This window comes from Monodelphis domestica, chromosome 1, assembly GCF_027887165.1.
Source record: "Monodelphis domestica isolate mMonDom1 chromosome 1, mMonDom1.pri, whole genome shotgun sequence".
NCBI classification, from domain to species: Eukaryota; Metazoa; Chordata; class Mammalia; order Didelphimorphia; family Didelphidae; genus Monodelphis; species Monodelphis domestica.
The window spans coordinates 348,916,190-348,929,297 of NC_077227.1; positions in this window are offsets into that span (position 1 = coordinate 348,916,190).

The window sequence follows — 13,108 nt, forward strand, 5'->3', positions numbered from 1 at the left end:
TGTCAATGCAATGTCCCTAAACAATCTGCAGGGATCAAGGAGAAAAAACACTATCCACAAGGAGAGGAAAAATTGTGGGAGTAAAAACACTGAGGAAAAGCAACTCTTGGACTACAGGAGTTGAGGGGACATGACTGAGGAGAGATGTTAAATGAACGCCCTAATGCAAATAACAACGACATGGAAATAGGTTCGAATCAAGGACACATATGATACCCAGTGGAATTGCACATTGGCTATGGGTGGGGTGGCGGGAGGGGGAAAGGAAAAGAAAATGATCTTTGTTTCCAAGGAATAATGTTTGAAAATGAACAAATAAAATAATGTTTAAAAGTAAAAAAAAAAAAGAATTTCCAGTGTACTGGAGCAACTCAACCTTTCTGGGAAGGGCCATTCCAAACACTGTTAACTACTCCAACATCTATAAAGATTGGAGAGAAGGACTCTTGGATTCATTGCTCACATGTAAAGAGAGCATCTTCTGTTGAGACTGATTGACTGTATCCTATCACATGCATTGGAGATAATAATCCATTGACAAGTGGATGCTTTTTTTGAGAACACATTGAATTCCTGTTTTTCTCCCCCTTGTTTTTATTGTTACTTTTCTTGTATTTTAATTAGAATATTTGATTTTCCCCCTTTTTTTCTCATTTCTTGTACTAAAGGTACATCCAATTAACATTTTTTCTGTAGTAATATAAGTTTAATATATATATATATATGTATATATATATATATTAGCTATAATATCAATGCATACCCAAAAGCTTTAAACTGTGGGAACCTTCCATTTATTGATAAAATGCTAAGGGACTGTGATTAATGTTTGTAGGAAATGGGATTAAAAAAACAAGGAGCACAGACTTAACATGAATAGTGCCAAAAAGAGCAGACAGGTAAAGAAACTGGTGTGAGACTCCAGGTTGTGACACTTGACATATGTTAAGTCATAGGACTTCCTTGTATCTACACTCTTTTTTAAATACTCAGACAAGTACCGAAGTTTGGCTATCATCCTGGCTCCCCATATCCCTAAGAATGACAAAAAATCAGACCAGGGAATAACATTTCCCTATGAAAATAAAATTCTAGATCTTTTTCTTCTAATAGTATGGCAACTTCTTGTAGTCTTGGCTGCAAATGGATAAGTGAAATATTACTGCATTCTGTCCTACAGACTTGTGGGATAGAAATTTATTGAACCCTAATACAAGGGCCTATTATGAATTTATTCTTGTTTACTCAACATTTTATATACATAGATTTTGATATTTTGATTCTGATTTTGAATTTTTTCCTTTTTCCCAAAAGTTTAACTCTCTTCCATTTTTTTTCTTTATGTTTTTGCTTGTTTTTCTCTTCTTTTGATAATTAACTCATAGAACCCCATAACTCAACATTGCATCCTGAGCTGAACTGGATGTTTCTTAACACCCACTTAAGAGGAGATTGTATTTTGATAAAAATCCAAGATTTAAATTGTTGTTCTAGAAATATCTTCAAGGAAAGAAGCTTGCTAACTCCTAAATCCAGAGAATGGACTGTTGCAGAAAGATGCCAGAAAACCTACACCATATCAAGAAGATCTAGAACAAACTTTGAGTGTGATTGATTGAACTGAAGTTTGATTGAACATTTAATTGAATGTATACTCTTATGCCAAAAGGGGACTGCCCCCTAATTGGTTTTTGTCAATGCACCCAGCAAACATTGGTTTTCCTATCTGTATTTCTTCTATTTCCCTCTTCTATCTAACTATTGTAGTTTCCTCTTAGAAGGTGAAATTATATATGTACCTGTAGTTAGAAAATTTGGAGGTGCAGGATGATTATGTTTAGTGATTAGCTGGGGAGACTAGTCTCCCCATCATCATCAGGGGGGATTGTGAACTTTAGATTTACTCTAACAAAGCAGGAATGTTTACACCCTTACTGAAGGACTAAGCATTGAGGAGGATGGCCTATGACAGACATGTACTAGCATATGACAAATCAGAAACAAGTGACAGACCCCTGGGCTGTCCTAAGTCAAGCTTAAGCTACCATTGGTACATGTGAGATGCAGGAAAGTGGTGTAAAAATGGTCTATGTATTTGGTGCTACTTCCTCTCTCCAGTCTCTTTTTGCAGAGAGATGGGTCTGGCGGCAGTGTGCTGAACAACTTGGCATCTTGGCATGGCAGCAGCTCTTGTTCAGGTTTGGCAGTGAGTTTCCTTGATAAAATCCTGGAAGAAGCTTAGTAGCCTAGTTCAGGTGAGGCATTTTCACTGAGCTCTCTCAGAGTTTAGGCTGATTTTTTTCTCCTTTACCTTCCAAACACTATCCTCTTAGGAAAGCCTCTAATCATCTGAGGAGACCTCATGGCGAAGGTCTTTGAACTCCCCCTGGCACAGGCCAGGCAGGAAAATCCTATACCCCTTTCCCTTTCTCTTCTCCTTAAATCTTTCCCTCTATATTAATTAAACCATCATAAAATTTCCAAACTGACTTGGTATTTTATTTGGGATATTCCTTGGTGATCAAATTAATTTAGATTAAGTCACAACCCTAAAATTACCCTTACACTTGACTATTTATAATAAAAGTTTGGTTTTTCTTTTTCCAATGGGTATAGTTGAGGGGTGGGTCAAGGAGTGAAAATAAATACTTCTTAATTGGAGAAAAAAAAGTTGTGTTTTTTTAAAGGAAAATTAATTCCTATGGTCCATGATTAGATCCCTCTAATACCAAGATTCCATGATTTTTTCTTTCCTAACCCATATAAAAAGATTCCAAGTCCTCAGTATGGGAACTATTCTTGGCAAGCACTACAATTTAATAAAGACAAACTACTGAGTTGAGAATGTTTCATATTCTCTTTTAATAATATTTATTAACCCATCACTCCCTTTTAATAGATATTTTAAAATTATGCCAGGGGGTTCAACTAGTTTACCTGTAGTCAGCAGAACAAAATGCATATGAGAACATTAAAGATGTGTCCTGAAAGAGAGGAAAGTTATATTCATTTCCTCCCAAGTCACTGAAATTCTGACCATACCTACCTCCTCTATGATGTGCTGCTCTTGTTGTCTAAATCTATTATGAATGCTATAATTAAACAATTTAAATACATATTCATATATATGTTTTATTCTTAGTAGTTCCTTCATCATGAAAATTTAAGGTATTTTATATTACCAATTTTCATTTGTCAAGAATGCATTGGATACCCATTATCACCTCTATTATTTAACATTGTACTAGAAACACTAGTAGTAGCAATTAGAAAAGAAAAAAGAAATTGAAGGTATTAAAATAGGCAAGAGGGAAACTAAACTATCAATCTTTGCAGATGATATCATGGTCTACTTAAAGAATCCTAAAGAATCAACTAAAAATCTAGTGTAAATAATTAGCAACTTTAGAAAAATTACAGGATACAATATAAAGCCACATAAATCACCAGCATTTCTATATATTTCCAACACAATTCAGCAGAAAAAGTTAGAAAGAGAAATTCAATTTAAAATCACTCTAAAAATATAAAATATTTAGGAATCTATTTGCCAAAACAAACACAGGAATTATATGAACACAACTACAAAACACTTTCCACACAATTAAAACTAGATCTAAATAATTAGAAAAACATTAACTGCTCATGGGTAGGCTAATAAGCTAACATAATAAAAATTACAATCCTACCCAAATTAATTTATTTATTCAGTGCCATATGTATCAAACTACCAAGAAATTTTTTTATTGAATTAGGAAAAAATATAACAAAGTTCATTTGAAAGAAAAAAAGATAAAAAATGTCAAGGGAAATAATGAAAAAAAATGTGAAGGATGGGGGCCTAGCAGTACCAGATCTTAAACTGTACTATAAAGCAGTCGTCATCAAAACAAAATGTTACTGGCTAAGAGATAGAACGGAGGATCAATGGAATAGATGTGGGGTAAATGTCCTCAGCAAGACAGTCTATGATAAACCCAAAGGTATCAGCTTTTGGGACTAGAACCCACTGTTTGAAAAAAACTGCTGGGAAAACTGGAAAATAGTATGGGAGAGATTGGGTCTAGATCAACATCTCATACTCTATACCAAGATAAATTCAGAATGGGTAAATGACTTAAATATAAAGAAGAAAACTATAAGTAAATTAGGTAAACATAGAATAGCATACTTGTCAGATCTATGGGAAAGAAAAGAATTTAAGACCAAGCTAGAAATAGAAAATATCACAAAGTGTAAAATGAATAATTTTGATTAAATTAAACAGTTTCTGTACAATCAAAGCCAATGTATCCAAAATTAGAAGGGAAGCAACAAATTAGGAAAAAATCCTTATAATACAAACCTCTGACAAAGCTCTAATTTCTCAAATAAAAGAAACTAAATCAATTTTATAAAAACTCAAGCCATTCCCCAAATGATAAATGATCAGGGGACATGAATAGGCAGTTTTCAGATTAAAAAAAACAAAACTACCAATAAGCACATGAAAAAGTGTTCTAAATCTCTTATAATTAGAGAAATGCAAATCAAACCAACTCTGAGGTACCACCTCACACCTAGCAGAGTGGCTAATGTGATAGCAAAGGAAAGTAATGAATGTTGGAGAGGATGTGGCAAAATCGGGACACTAATGCACTGCTGGTGGACTTGTGAATTGATCCAACCATTCCTGATGGCAATTTGGAACTATGCCCAAAGGGCATTAAAAGACTGCTCTTTGATCCAGCCATACCACTGCTGGGTCTGTACCCCAAAGAGATAATAAGGAAAACTACTTGTACGAAAATATTTATAGCTGCACTCTTTGTGGTGGCAAAAATTGGAAAATGAGGGGATGCCTTCCATTTGGGGAATGCCTGAACAAATTGTGGTATATGACGATGATGGAATACTATTGTGCTCAAAGGAATTATGAACTGGAGGAATTCCATGTGAACAGGAATGACCTCCAGGAGTTGATGCAGAGTGAAAGGAACAGAACCAGAACATTGTACATAGAGACTGATACATTGTGGTACAATTGAATGTAACAGACTTCTCTACTAGCAGAAATGCAATGATCCAGGACAATTCTGAGGGACTTATGAGAAAGAACGCTATCCATAGTCAGAGAAAGAACTGTGGGGGTAGAAAGACAGAAGAAGAAAAATTTCCTTGATCACATGGTTTGATGGGGATATGACTGGGGATGTAGACTCTAAATGATCACTCTATTGCAAATATTAATAATATGAAAATAGGTCTTGATCAATGGTACATGTAAATTTCTTGTTGGCTATGGGAGGGGGCAGGGAGGGGAAGAAACGAATATGAATCATGTAACCATGGAAAAATATTCTAAATTAATTAATTAAATAAAATTTTAAAAAAAGAATGTATTTGCCTATTGGAGTTTGATTTTTTTAATGTTACTTTCTTAGGCTAAGGGACCCCCTTACTTAAACAGAGCAAAGATGAAAGGCTCTATAGCTGAGATCTAGCTTTAGAGAAATATACAGGCAGATTTTATATCCCTGTGCCACCCACCTCTCAAGCACTAAAATAAAATGTAAAAAAGGAAATAATTTACAGTGAAGGTGGGGGCAGTAAATAATTTTTAGCATCGGAAAATACCAATGAATGCCTCAGTGTGGTCATGACCCTGCAGAAAAGTGACATCTCCAAAAAGATAATGTAAAACAATGAGGAAGTGGGATTAGATTTACAAAAATTCATCAGCAATCCACTTTTCAGGAATATGTTTCTGAGTGGGTTCCAGATAGAGATTGAGGCCCCTTCCCTGATCCTGTGACTCTATTCTAAAAAGTGAGGATCATCTGTGTCTCATATTCTATTGTATCAAAAGCCTCAAGACAGGCACAGGGAACCCTGCCTGCGTATCTCTGTTCCCTCCCCAGTTCAAACCAAAGCCAAGTTCCCAGAGCTCTTTGAGAGGAACTAGTTACCCTTATCAAGGAACTGGCTCAACCCAAGAACTGAGCCAGATTCTTGAATACCAGTGATAAGAAGAAATACAATATAGTAGAAAGAATGTACTGAGCTGAACCCACGGATAAGGTAGGGTCTAGTCCTGGTTCCACAATTAACTTATGCCATTTTGGTCCAGTTGTTATCTCTTATTTTGCTTTAGTTGTTGCCTCAGTAAAATGAGGGTTTTAGGAATGATTTCTAAGTGCCTTTTCAGCTCTGACATTCTGCTTCCAAACAAGTGCCCTTCAGAAGGTCAAGAAAAGAATGTTTGTTCTTGGGTTGTCAAACCAGACTGCTGCATGTTAAAATATCTGCAGCTAGAGCAAATGGAAGGCACTATTTCCAGGGTAAGCATTAGAAATTTGACTCAAGATAATAGAATCTTAAAATAGTACCAAGGCTACAAACTAATTTTGAAACAAAAATATCAGCAAATGCACCTGTTAGTCTGCCCTTTTGTTATAAATTGAGCTGTTATTTAATGATAGCTCCTCTTTTTATGGTCCCTTTCAGATGCAACAACTGCTTAAAGCAGATTTGTACCTATGTCTGGAGAGATATTAAAAGATTCATAACATATTGTCAAAGTTACACTGCATTACATCAGCAGTATGCTGAAACAAATCAACTTCAGGGATCTTGGGAGAAATCTATTCTCCACTGCTGTATTTCCTATTATAATAACTCAAATTCATCTGCTATTTCTCTTCCAATCCTCACAAAACCCTTAGGGTACAAGTGGTGCTAGAATTATTATCTCTGATTTGCATATTTGGAAATTGAACTTAAGAAATGAGATGTGTAAGGTAATACAGTACATCTAACAAGAGACATCACTAGGTTTGAACTCAAATTTAGATCTTATTTTGTCTGGTAACCTTTCCATCTTCCTCTGTCTTCATCTCTTTATCTCATCCTATCTCCTCTACTTCTTCTTTCCTCTTTCTTTCTACCTTCCCCACACTGCTCTAATCCTCAAAGAATCTCAGCATTGAAAGGAACCTCAGAGACAATCTATATTTAACCAGCCCTAGACACTGGTGATACCATCTATAGCAAATCATTTGTCTTCTGTGCACCTCAGTTTCCTCATATGTAAAAGAGATGAGTTTCAGGCAATGGAAATGAAAATAGAAAGAAAAATAAAATTGAATGCTCTTAAAAATATTTTGTTTTTGCCTTGGGGCACATCCAGACCAACTCAATTGAACCTAATCCCATCAGGACTCCTCAGAGCTCAGGGAGGCCAGGAACCCCCCCCCCCCCCCAGTGCAGGGCCTCCCGCAAGGACAGGAACCTCAGGGTGGGCAAAGGCACTGGGGTACCTCGCCAACAGTGGAGAAGCAGCTGGAGAGAACTGGAGAGAGCCTGGGCAGCTTCAGCCTTCCAGGAGTCTTCGGCCTCAGAGCACATACAGCCCAACCCAGTTGAACTTAATCCAATCAAAAGCCTCCAGAGGACAGGGAAGCTAACATTCCTCCCCTAGAGACTGTACCAAGAGATCTGACAAAGCTCCAAGAGGGGAGACTGACAGCCCCAAAACAAAAAAAAAATGAGAGGAGCAAGAGCACAGACAAATATGGGGAGCAAAGAAGGGGTAAACCCGAGGAAACAACAGAAAAAGAAAAAAGAAATTACAATAGACAGCTTCTGTATGGGTAATGAGCAAAGAGGGAATGAAACAGAGGGGGAGGGATCAACAAATGAAAAATCAGAAATCCCAGCGAATTGGATACAGGCTTTGGAAGAACTCAAAATGCAATTCAAAACACAATTAAGAGAGGCTGAAGACAATTGGGAAAAGAATTTAAAAAACTAAGATAAATCATCTGGAAACAGAAAATAGTGTCTTGAAAGCCAAAATCAACCAGCTGGGAAACGAGGCAAAGGAGATGAAAGATGAGGTGAAGAAGATGAAAGAGGAGAAAAAGGAGATGAAAGATGAGGTAAAGAGGATGAAAGATGACCTCCAAAGAAAATCAGACCAAAAGGAAAAGGATGACCAAAAAGCCAAGGATGAAATCCAGTCTTTAAGAACCAGAATACAACAACTAGAATTAAGTGACCTCACAAGGCAGCAGGACACTATAAAACAAAACCAAAAGAATGAAAAAATAGAGGAAAATATGAAGTATCTCATTCACAGAACAGAGGATTTAGAAAATTGTTCAAGGAGAGACAATTTAAGAATCATTGGTCTACCAGAAGACCATGACAAAAGAAAAAGCCTGGACATCATACTACAGGAAATGATTAAAGAAAACTGCCCCAATATCCTAGAACAAGAGGGAAAAGTGGAGATTGAAAGAATCCACATATCACCTCCTGTACTTAATCCCCAACTTACTACACCCAGGAATGTTATAGCCAAATTCAAGAACTATCAGACCAAAGAAAAGATATTACAATCTGCCAAGAAGAAGTCATTCAGATACCATGGAACCACAGTGAGGATAACACAGGATCTGGCTGCATCCACACTGAAAAAAAGAAAGGCATGGAATATGATATTCCGGAAAGCAAGGGAACTAGGTCTACAACCAAGAATCAACTATCCAAAAAAAACTGACTATATCAAGAATTCGTAAAGAAAAGACCAGACCTAAACAGAAAATTTGATGTCCAAGCACAGAACTCAAGAGAATCATCAAAAGGTAATTAAAAAAGAGGGAAAAAAGAAAAACAAAACAAAACCAAAAAAAATTTTTTTAAGAGACTCAATAAGTTAAAATGATATGTATCCTTATATGAAAAGAGGTCATTGGTACCTCTTAAAAACTGTTGTTATTACCTGGGCAGCAAAAAGAAGTACACTTAGAGGGAACCGTGACAATCTGTATAGGATGAAAGGACAAGACATAAATAGGTATATAGATATATGCATGCATAAATACATACACATGAGTATGCACATATGATACCCAGTGGAATTGTGTGTCAGCTATGGGAGAGGTGGTGGGAGGGTGGGGGAGGAAAAGAAAATGATCTTTGTTTCCAATGAATAATGTTTGAAAATGACCAAATAAAATAATGTTCAAAAAAAATTTTTTTTAAAGAAAAAGAAAAACAAGAAAAAAATGACATATTTTGTGAACTGGAGGAATCCAATGTGAATTGGAACAACCTCCAGGAAGTGATGCAGAGTAAAAGGAGCAGAACCAGGAGAACATCATACACAGAGACTGATACACTGTGGTACAATCGAATGTAATGGACTTCTCTACTAGCAGCAATGCAATGATCCAGGACAATTCTGAAGTACATATAAGAAAGAACTCTATCCACATTCAGAGGAAAAACTGTGGGAGTAGAAACACTGAAGAAAAACAACTGCTTGAATACATGGATAGATGGGGATATGATTAGGAATGTAGACTAAACAATCACTTTAGTGCAAGTGTTAATAATATGGAAATAGGTCTTTATAAATGATACATGGTAGGGGGTGGAAGGAGAGGAAGGAAAGAACATTATGTAACCATGGGAAAATATTCTAAATCAATTAATTAAAAATTTTCAAATAAAAAAAAAGACCTCTACTTTCTCTGCAGCAAGATATTTCACTTTTTGCACAGTTCTAATATTTATTAATTTTTTTATTATATCCAGCTATAATCTACCTCTCTGAAGCTTCTACTTAGTTGTTCTATTTCTATCTTCTGGAACCAAGCAAAATAACTCTAATCCTTCTTCTAAGAAACATCCTTGAAGATCAATGATGGTGGCTTCATGGAATTTGCTGAAGAAAGTTCAGTTGGCTTGGTAAAGTTGATTGTTCAATTTTCAGTGTGAATATTTATACCTTAGAAATGTTAAAAATTACAACTCAAGGGTAGAGTTATTGTTTTATTGTATAGATTTAAGAAAGTGTTAATAATGCAGATTAAATTTTAAAAAACTTTTTAAAAAAACCACCATTACTTTCTGTCTTGGAATCAATACTATGTATTGGTTCCAAGACAGAAGAACAGTAAGGGCTAGGTAATGAGGGTTAAGTGACTTGCCCAGGATCACACAACTAGGAAGTGTCTGAGGCCAGATTTGAACCTAGAACCTCCTTTCTTGCTCTCTTTTCACCAAACTACCTAACTTCCCCCCAGATTAAATTTGAAAATATGAGAGTGTATGTTCTCCAGACCCCCAGTATCCCCTCAGCCTAGTAATTAAAGATATTTAGCAGCACACTCCTGTACTGATCTGCAAACATTGTTTGAAGCCACCAGGATTGCAGAAGAAAGCTTAGGCAATGAAGGCATCACCAAGCTGAAGACCTAGTGACTATCGGCTAATAATGATGATGATCATGGTGGTGATGATGATAACTGGCATATAGACAGTTTTAAGGTTTGCAAAGTGCTTCATTTCCACAGTTTCATTTGAACCTCATAATAGCCCTGAACCTTAACTGTAATCTTACTATCAGGGAAGCTGACACAGATGGATTGTTTGAGCTCAGAAGTTCCAAAATGAAGTGGGCTAAATCTTTGTAGTGTCCTTACTAACTCAAGCACAACTATGGTGACTTCCCAGGATTGGGAGGCGAGTGTTACCTGCCTACCTAACAAATCAGCATAGATTGGTAAAACCTGTGAGTCAAAGGACCATGCTAAATAATAATGGGATTTGGCCTGTGAGTGACTGCTGTGCTTTATCTTGGGCAAGAAAGGGATATCTAGATTCAAAACAAAAGATCAAATGCTGGAATACTGCTGCCATGCCTGCATTAAATTGTCTTGAGGCTAAACTCTCCCATTTTCTTGAAACATTACTAGTATGGCACAATATCTATGCTTTTGAACCAACCTGGTGACCCTCAGAAGAATGTCCTCCAGTAAATCAATGTCATTCCCAATATGAGAAGCTTAAATTGAATACCAAGCCTCAGATGTGGTTTATCCAGTGTAAGGTGTATGTATTGCCCAAATAGTTTATGTATATGCTCACCTGAGTTGTCTAATGTCTTTCTTCAGGTGACATGAATAATTATTTCTGAAATCTTGTCCACTCCTCTCCCGGATGCTTTGATTTCTTGCCTGGAGGGAAGCAGGAAAAGAGACCATGAGGTTACTCAGTGTTCCTCTGATAGAGGGATGCCAGACTAGAATTATATCTTTATCTGTTACCACCAAAATATTGCTAGTCTAAGGAATTTTTTTTCTTAGATTCAAGTCATTTGGGTTATCTCTTAGTGAGGAATGGGTAGCCCAATCATATAACCAAACGATTGCTACTTTCCCACCAAATACAAGAATAAGGAAACTCCAAATGTAGAGAGGTTCATGAGTGATGAGGGCAGATGTATAGCTAGAATAGAAGCAGAATAGAGATCTCTAGTCTTTTCTTCCCCTTCCCTTCTCCAAGGAAGACTTTCATTCCTGCTAGGAGGAGAAGCAAGCAGGTGGGGCCAAAGGTCACTTTATTATCAGAGTAAAGGGGTACCAAGATAGGATTATATTTATCTGTTTCCTTAAATATTATTAATCTAGGGGGAATGGCCAAGTTCAATCTAACTTCTGATCACTTTGTTATTGGAGCAGAGGGGCAGGTGGACCCCAAGCTTTATATCTAAGATTTGACCCCCCAAATTCCAGTTCCACAATGAACACACACAGAACAAATAGCAAAGAAATCCATTTATTCAAATCATAGCAAAAGAGAAATCAGAGAAGGCATGTATAAGAAAAACATATATAAGACAATATAGAGTTGAAAGAACTCTCCCCCTGGGGCTAGATAACTCAGCTCAACTAAGAGTGTCCTTGATCTCACTGGAGGAGAAACTTCTTGCAGTCTTTGTAACCGTAAGCTGGGGTAGGGACATGATGGAGATGGCTAGCCTCCATTCATGTCTTCCTAGAGTATTTTCCTTCAGCATCTTACCATTTTTTTTTTGCTTGAAGTAGGAAGCCAGTAACTCAAAACAACTTAAAGCTCAGAGGTCTGAGCCCTCCAGCCTCAGGAGTCCTGAAAAAGATTCCCTTTGAAGAGTCCCCAAGAGTACTGAAGGCTGAACTTGTACTGTTCTCAACAGCTCTGCCCTGTTCTTTATGTAGAACAGGGCATTCTTCTCCAAGGAGAGAATCCCATTCTGATGGGCTTTTAAACAGTGGTTACCTTGTTACACAAAAGGCCATCACAAATATTGAATAGTGTGTAAATTCATTTATCTAAATAGATAGGAAACAAAAATCAGAGAGATTATACAGATTATAATATAGCAGACAACACACAGAGACAATAAACTTTCCCACTCAAGCTAAGAGATCTCTTCTCAACCAAGTGAGAGAAGTCTATTTCTCATTCAAATGGAAATTTTCTGAAGACTCTAGGAAGAAAACTTGGAAATCAGGGACATGTTTAAGGAACTGGTTTCCCTTACATGTATGATTTCCAAAGTCTGTAATCTCTATAAATCTCTCTCCCAAAGAGACATTGAAATTTTGTGTAATCTTTCACCAAGCAGAAAAGAAGAATAATATATCTTTTCTCTCATTAATGCTGCCCCTTATGAATTCATACACTGGGGAGTAATCTTCATTCACCAGTGAGGAGAATGTTACACAAATAAATGCTTCAGCTTGAGTCTTGAGTTCCACCAGGCCAGTGTATCACCTCCCTCATCTTGAACACTTTGTCCTAACAAATGTATCCTTATAGTATAATAAGATAATGTGGCAAATAAGGAACCAGATAGTATAATGAAAAGAATGGCAAGTCAGAAGATTAGGGTACAAATCCTATCTCAGATACTGACTAGCTGGGTGGCTGTGGGTAAGCCATTAAAGTTTTAATAGTTTCAATTTCCTCAGTTGGAATAAACAGATAAAAATAAGAACTATTGAAAAAGAGTATGGTATAGAGAATTAGTCTTGGAGTCAGGAAGACTTGGGTTCAAAATCTCAGCTCTAACATGTATTGGCTGAGTCAATCTAGGCAAGTCATTAAGAATGGCAGAATACTGCCCTTTGATCCAGCCATAGCACTGCTGGGTTTGTACCCCAAAGAGATAATAAAGAAAAATATTTGAACATAAATATTTATAGCTGGGCTCTTTGTGGTGGCAAAAAATTGGAAAATGAGGGGATGCCCTTTGATTAGGGAATGACTGAACAAATTGTGGTATATGTTGGTGATG